General features: G+C 33.2%; 1 non-coding gene across 1 annotated transcript; it reads right to left on the reverse strand.

Annotated features, from left to right (window-relative positions):
• Positions 1–1,178: 1,178 nt before the first annotated feature.
• On the reverse strand, positions 1,179–1,252 carry TRNAT-AGU (transfer RNA threonine (anticodon AGU)). Its single transcript has one exon. It is a non-coding gene; the product is annotated as a tRNA-Thr (tRNA).
• Between the last annotated feature and the right edge of the window lie 6,453 nt (positions 1,253–7,705).

Genomic DNA, 7,705 nt, shown 5'->3' on the forward strand with positions numbered 1-7,705 from the left:
AAATTTTGGCTTCATTGTTATAGAGACGTTTAGTACGTCATATAAAAAGATGTTAAAATATGCAAGTAAAGTGACAACGACAATCGATATTGAAACGAGATCAAATGAAAGGTTCAAGGAGTATATTTTATCTTGGTTTGGCCTTTCGTAGCTAAGGGGATGACACAAGGATATACAATACTACGTAAAATATTCAACCAGTAATATAACAAAGGTGTAGTGAGATGGGCGATGTACAATTTTAGAATTAAAACTGATTATAATATTTAATGCCACAGGCAAAAGAAGATGAAGAGATTAGATTGTGGCACTAAGAACATTCCGAAAGAGAGTTTCGAAAAGTTTTAACTCGATCGTGGTTAACAAAACGCGTCATGTTGTAAGAGGCGCGAATCCAATGTTAAAAATCGATTTACTTCACTTGCAAAGAAATCGAACAGGATTTCCATCTTGAAATTGACACAAGCTTTTTCGACACTTCTGCAATGAATCGTCTAGCTACTTTGGAATAAAACCAGTATTCGTGCCATGAGAGACGAATAAATAGGAGACTTTTTTTTGCGATCAGAATGTTGAAAATAAGCGTTTCGAAATTTGTCCTCTTAGATTATCCAAAGAAAAATTTCTGATATGACAACAGTTTGCAAAGGCATCTACGACACAGGTCTATATTTAAGGTTGACGGTTGTCAATTAGGACATGGTCAGACGTGAAAACCTAGAATAACAAAGTGGCGAATGATCATAATTTGTATGATATGAGACACGTAACATTTACATTGAGAAAATATATCTTTTGTGCTCTTATCTCACAAAATCAATCGAAAGCAAGACTAAACGTTGTCCTCTTCTAACGAACAAACTGCTAGAAATGTACATATGAATAAGAAGACTATGAAATACCCTAATAGTTTAATTCTTCTATTATCTTTTCGACCCAGGGAAATTGTGTAAACACAACCAAGCCCAGAATCTCCGTCCGTAATGAGCAAAACCATAAATCACAAAAATTCTCGAAGCACTCCAGAGAATTTTTGCGTTATTATTTACACACGACCGACGATTACTTGAAAACACTTACAAATATTAAAGAAACGGGTTTGCACCTAGAGGAAAAAGAAAAATAGATTTCTTGTCGTAATTGAAAAAGATGTTACGCAGATTTGATTAACTTTTAAAAGGCACCGGCGAGAATCGAACTCGCGATCTCCTGTTTACTAGACAGGCGCTTTAACCAACTAAGCCACGGCGCCGTCGTTGTTAATTTATTTCTTCTGTCTAAAGTAAGACTAGTTTAAACCTTTACCAATTTATGCTTAAAGATTTCCACTTGCTCTTCAAAGACGAACCACATAGACGAACATGCACGATTCTCTGACTACACATCGGGGATACGTTGCAACTGCTACGGATCAACCATTGAAATATTCATGCCATTGTTATCAAACGAAAAACCAGCTGCGGTTTGTAGGATTTTCACATTGTCTACAAGGTGTTCAAAATATTCTGTTCTTCCTGACTGCCTCAAGATAAGAGAGATAGAAAATCGCTTTATAGAGAAATATTATGCTTTTTCTTAGTACACAAAATTTTGAAATTGAAGCTTTATCTTATATACTCTAACGGCACTTTCTTTGCTATACGTTTTAACTCCCATCTTCTAAATGTTGAACACATCCGAAAAATAAGTAACAAAATTAGGTGCAAACAATTTTGGTAAATAATGTAATCGAAGGTTAGTTATTTATCCTCACTTATAAGAAGTTTTTTTGTTTTTTTCATCTTCCATGAGTTTTCGTGACATGTTAGTATTTCTGATTCGGTTGAGAATACTAACATCAGATGAAAATCGCTGTTTCATGTAAAATGTTTCAAATAGTAAAAAAAAATTATGAGAAGAAAATTGCTTAACGTATATAGAAAGTGTTTCAAAGCACACAACTAAACGCAAAATGGTTAGCTTTCTGGAAAATAAACAAACGTCAACGATCTTTTAAAACGTGTTCTTTCATAGTTTACAGAAGTGAACATTACGTTGCATTTCGTTCACGCTATTAGAGTAGTATCAATTAATTTACTTCGATACCGAAAAATGTTTTATTTGAAATCGTATGTTTAATCGATGCGCCTACTTTTTTGCAAACGAAATCACTTTCCTCGTTTCGAAGGTTACTTTTCTTCGCTTTTGATGGTGTATATTTTGCTTAGTTACTCTACTCAAACAATTAAATTATCAAGGGTCGTGAATATTAAAATAGATTTAATACGATTTAATTAAAGGTTCGGCCTGGCATGGCCATGGGCGTTAGGCGTGCGACTTGTAATCCGAGGGTCGCGGGTTCGTGCCCGCGTCGCGCCAATATACTCGCCCTCTCAGCAGTGGGGGCGTTATATTCTTACGGTCTCGAAAAGCATCTCCATCTTTAAATTGACACATGCTGCTTCGACACATCTCCAATTAGCTATCAAGCTATTGGCGAACAAAATGGGTACCTGTGCCACGTGAAGAAAGAAATATCAGACTTTTGTACGACCAGAATGCTGAAAATGGGATGCTGCGTAATTTTCGTCCTCGTACACTATCCGAGGAAAACGTTTTGTTTTAAATATGAAAACATTTTGCAAAAGACAACTACGATAGAGGTCTATTGTTAAGGTTGAAGGTTATCAATTAGGACACGGCCAGACGTGGAATCATGGAATAACAACGTGGAGAATCTTCATAATTAGTTTGATTTGTGATGCATAGACAAAATATCTTTTGGTCTGATCTCACATGGTCAGTGAAGAGCAAGAATAAACATTGACCTGTTCTAACAGATATAGTATTAGAAATGTACGTATGAATACCAAAACTATAAAATTTTACCAACTATTCGTTGGTAAAAGAGTAGCTCAAGAGTTGGCGGTGGGTTATAATGACTAGCTGCCTTTCCTCTAGTCTTACACTGCAAAATTAGGGACGGCTAGAACAGATAGCCGTCGAGTAGCTTTGTGCGAAATTCAAAACATACAAACAAACAAACAAACAAACATTTAAATTGAGTCACTTTTTGAACTTTCTACGAATTACAATTGCTCTTCGAAGACGAAACGTATAGGCGAATATTGATAGGACGGAGAAAGATATAAACAACAATGAATTCTTTTTTTGAAATGTTTGTTTTTAATGCTTTATTTATATTGTTTTCGGAGAACATGATCATTTAGCATTTTGTAATTGAGCTGTATAAAAAGTCAAAGCGTTTCCTAATGAAGAGAATGCCGGATTTTGAAAGTCACTTTTTGTTATTCGCGTTTGTAACGAGAAAGTCGTGATACTGTCTTTTGGTTCCTGGGCGCATTAGAAGAGTGAAATCCTACTTTCTCGTAACATTATTGAAGTCTTCGTGTTTGCGGTGAGTGACGTTAACTAGCTATGTTTCCTCGAGGTTAGTAAGTTACAAAAATGGAAGAACCTTTATTTCCAAATATCTCTAGTTGGTGAGTTATATCAGACAGTTCATTACAAACTATTTACAAATCATGAAGTAAAGAAATGAAAATTAAATATTTTTTGTCAATCGTTTATAAATATAAGAGTTCTGACATACTGGTACTATGATAGCTTTTTTTATTTGTAGTAATTTGTTGTTCATTAGTAAAAGTTCTCTTAGTGCAGTATCTCGAACACGAGAGAAAAGACGTGTCTCGTTTTCTCTTCTCTGATTTGTTTAATTTAATTATAAGTATCTTAAGCTCGATTTTCGTCTCTGTGTGATTGTTGTGTTTAACGTGCTTTTGATACTAGTGGAGTTCTACGAATATTTTTCAACGAAAGTCGTCATCTGTTCGAATTGAAATCACAAGATTAATGGCTATGTTTTTGTTTTGTTTTTTTTCAAATGAAATTACATTCTCTTTTTTGGTAAGTTACTTTTTCTGTTATTTTTTCTGTGTAATATTTCGCTAATCAACTATACTCAAATTAGGTCAAAGTGCCATGATTTAATAGATCTCTAATTAGAAAACCGACATTAGTGATATAAGTGTTAATTATGTTGTTTTCATGATTAGTGTCTCTGAACATTCAATGTGGAGGTGATTTGGTATGTTTGTTTTGAGTTTCGAGCGGAACTATTTGAGTGTTATATGCGCTAACCGTCGTTAATTTTGCAATGTAAGACTAGATGAAAGGCAACTTGTCATCACCATTCATCGCCAACTCTTGGGCTACTCTCTCACTAACGAATAGTCACATTATAACGCCCCCGCAGCTGAAAGGGTGAGCATATTTGGTGTGACGGGGATTCGAACCCGCGAACCGGAGACTTCGTGTTGATTGCCTTAACGCCTTGCCTATGCCATGCCTAGATTACTGGGACTACGACACCTCTAAACGTGTTATTATTTGTGATGACTGAGGATATTGAGCCATTTTTGAACAGTGAATTAATTTCAATACCTAGTGTGCATCTTGCATTTAAATAAAGCATCAATATTTTGATTTTTAAGTTGTTATTATCGTGAAACATATAGAGTTGTGGTCTGGAGTGCTGAGCTTGGAATCATATATGAAAATTTCGTAATAATTCAGTCACTTCCTCTATGGTTAACGTAAACTTGTTTGTTAGCTATGAAGTTTCACTTGTAACACTGCAGAATTTTTATTTTGTTTTGTTCTACAAATACGGGTTTATTTTAACAGTGTAAGTTTACTTTTTTTCATAATTTGGATTAAAAATTTAACAGATGAGTTCTTTATAAACAAACACTAATAAAATAGGATTAAACCACGACTTGCACAAAGTATGATTTGTAATCGCTTATTACAGCATTTTCATCATAATCATTGTCACAGAGTTCAATTTCCAATTAACGAAAGAGTCATTAAAAAGTTCTATAGATTTTAGAAACATTAACTGAAGTTTAATGTTGTTGTATGCATGGTTGTACTTTGTATAAATACTTTAAGCATTCATGTATGAAAAATAACTGTGTAAAGCAAGGAGTGTTTTGAATAGAAATCCATTGTCCAGATGTAATGTAACAAATTACACGTATCTACCTGACCCTCTCTAGTACAACGGTAAGTCTATACATTTAAAACACTGAAATCATGGATTCGATTCTCCTCTGTGGGGTCAGCAGATAGCCCGATGTGGCTTTGCTGTAAGAAAACACACGCACACACACAAATCTACCCCTAATCTATTACTGTAAGATTCTTCTCGCTGCTGTAGTAAGATTTATTTGGAATTATTCTTAGTTTTGAATATATGTAGGTCTTCAAATAACACCTTATGAAGAAAATAGTTCAGTTTATCTTTTTTTTCAAGCTACCTTTATTATTCTGCCATTTTCAAAGTTAGTAATACCTCTTACTATTCCTACACAACATTGCTCACTTTTTTTCAGGATGTCGAGGGCAACGTCTTTCAATGGTTATACAAATAATATCTAGACGTTTTAGTCTCACGTACATAAAATAAGAATGACCAGTCACCTAGTAACCCAGACGCTCTTTGTAAATGAGTTCGTATATGGTTAGCATTATTTTAACATTTCATCTCGACCTGACTCTTGTTTTTGATCTGGTAGAGGAAGGATCGTCCACAATGAAGCAAGTCAACACTCAGTGTTTTTGTTGCTTGTCTAAATCTAATAAATATTATTTATTTTCTATGTTCTATATTTTGTGTCCAGTCTACTTATTACTCAACATTAACTAGAATAGTAAATATTCAGCATCGTTTAATAATTTAATATCATTATCAAAACTTATGTTTGGCAAATGTATGTAAAACACTCCAAGAAATTTTCAGTTCAGCTGAGAATACCGTACTGTTTAAATAATAAAACAGGCATAGGTGAGATTCGATTTCACGATATCTTGTTTACAAAGCAATTATTTAACCAACTAAACCCCAGTGTTGACTTTATGAAATTTTGTTAACTGATGCAAATCAGTTTATTCACTATTACCATTAAATGCATTATTTCTTGTAAGAACTGATGGGATCAAAATTCTTCCCAGAAGAAATATATGATAATACTGAACTCGAATTTAAGTTGTCGAGATCTGTTCCAAGGAATTGGCCACTTTTAGTAACCAGTTTCTTAGTTAGAGTGAAAGATGTACCTCAAAACAAAAAATGCTTGTAAAGTGGGTGCCGTTTATCTACCACTTAGCTCAAATGGTGTCTTTCCTTCTGTTGTTTATAACGTGGTTTCTACGTGAATAATGCTTTTTTATTAATAACATCGTAGTAGATTCTCATATATAAGTAAATTACAAATTAGCTGTTTAAAATTTCTAATGGTTTAGTTAATTTCTAATAAAAAATAAGGTGATGAAAAATCTTAAAAACATACGTAACTTGAAATAATTATGGAATAAAATTCCTACATTTTAGGACTGTACCTCGTCAATTTTTATGAAAATTAAATGTACCAGAGTACAGGTATGTATTGAAAGTTTACCATAAAGTCTTTCACTCAACAACAGTATGCATAGAAATATACAGGTTGTCCTTTCATTCCAAACACTAATTGTTTGACTTTGTTTTGTTTGTTGGTTTTATAACAAAGCTATATCGGTCTTTCTTGTGTCAACTGTGGGGAATCGAATCCCGAATGTTAGTGTGTAAGTCCGTAAGCTCATCTCAATAGGGGGTACATTTTTTATAATAATCAACGATAATTTGTTCGAAGGCTGAGAATGGAAGAGTAAACATCTACAACGAAGCATTCTGAGAGAACAATAAACGCGTGTTTTTTTATTTCAGTGAGTTGTATTGGAAATATACATAAATGTAATGGTATTCTGCTATTGACAAGTATATACACATTATTATATACTCTTTTATTGCATCAGGACAGTATTCAAAAGAAGATAAGTTATCCTAAGCATATAGTGATTTGATAATTGCTATGAAAAAGGAAAAGATACAAATAAAACATTTAGAACCATAACTTCGCCTGTATATAAGCCAGATATAGATGTTATTAAAGCTATGTGGGCTTTTAAAGAAATTTCAACCATACTATTTGGTTTACTTTTGAAAAGTAATAGAAGGCATTCGAAACAATATCCTTCTAGCATAATGTGATAAACTTCTGGAAGCATAAAATATGGTGTACGATTCTGTTTAAAGGAAACGCAAAAAATACTATTGCATCGCAACACTTTTGCCTTTTTTATATAATATTGTATTATATTGATAATAAATTAACCATTCAGACGCAATTACTCATTGTTTGTAACTATTGTACGTGTATTACTTCTGCATCTCCATACTTATATTCAGCACTGTATCTTTGTAAAATAAATGAAAGCGAACCAATACAGAAATGCTTAGATCACTTTACAATGATTATAACAATAGTTTTTCAGAAACAACAACAAAAAATAAAAATAAATGTCATTCCTGCAGAAGCATCTGTTTCCTGGGGTGTTGTACAATATGTTTATTACACATACGTCTATAATACTTAATATTTTAATTGTATGTATAGCCATACGTTTGTTAATTAAGCAATATATTCATTTATTTAATGCCTTCCGTAAACACCGTTTATTTAATTTATAGTTTCGAGGATTACACTGGGGAACACTCATTTTGTTGCATTTAAAAAAAGACCTTTCTATAGTCAATTTGAGTGTGTTGATTTCAAATCTGAAATCGGTTTTTGTCTGCAAGCTACATATTTTATGCAATTTGACA

Source organism: Tachypleus tridentatus, chromosome 7 (assembly GCF_004210375.1).
Source record: "Tachypleus tridentatus isolate NWPU-2018 chromosome 7, ASM421037v1, whole genome shotgun sequence".
NCBI lineage: Eukaryota > Metazoa > Arthropoda > Merostomata > Xiphosura > Limulidae > Tachypleus > Tachypleus tridentatus.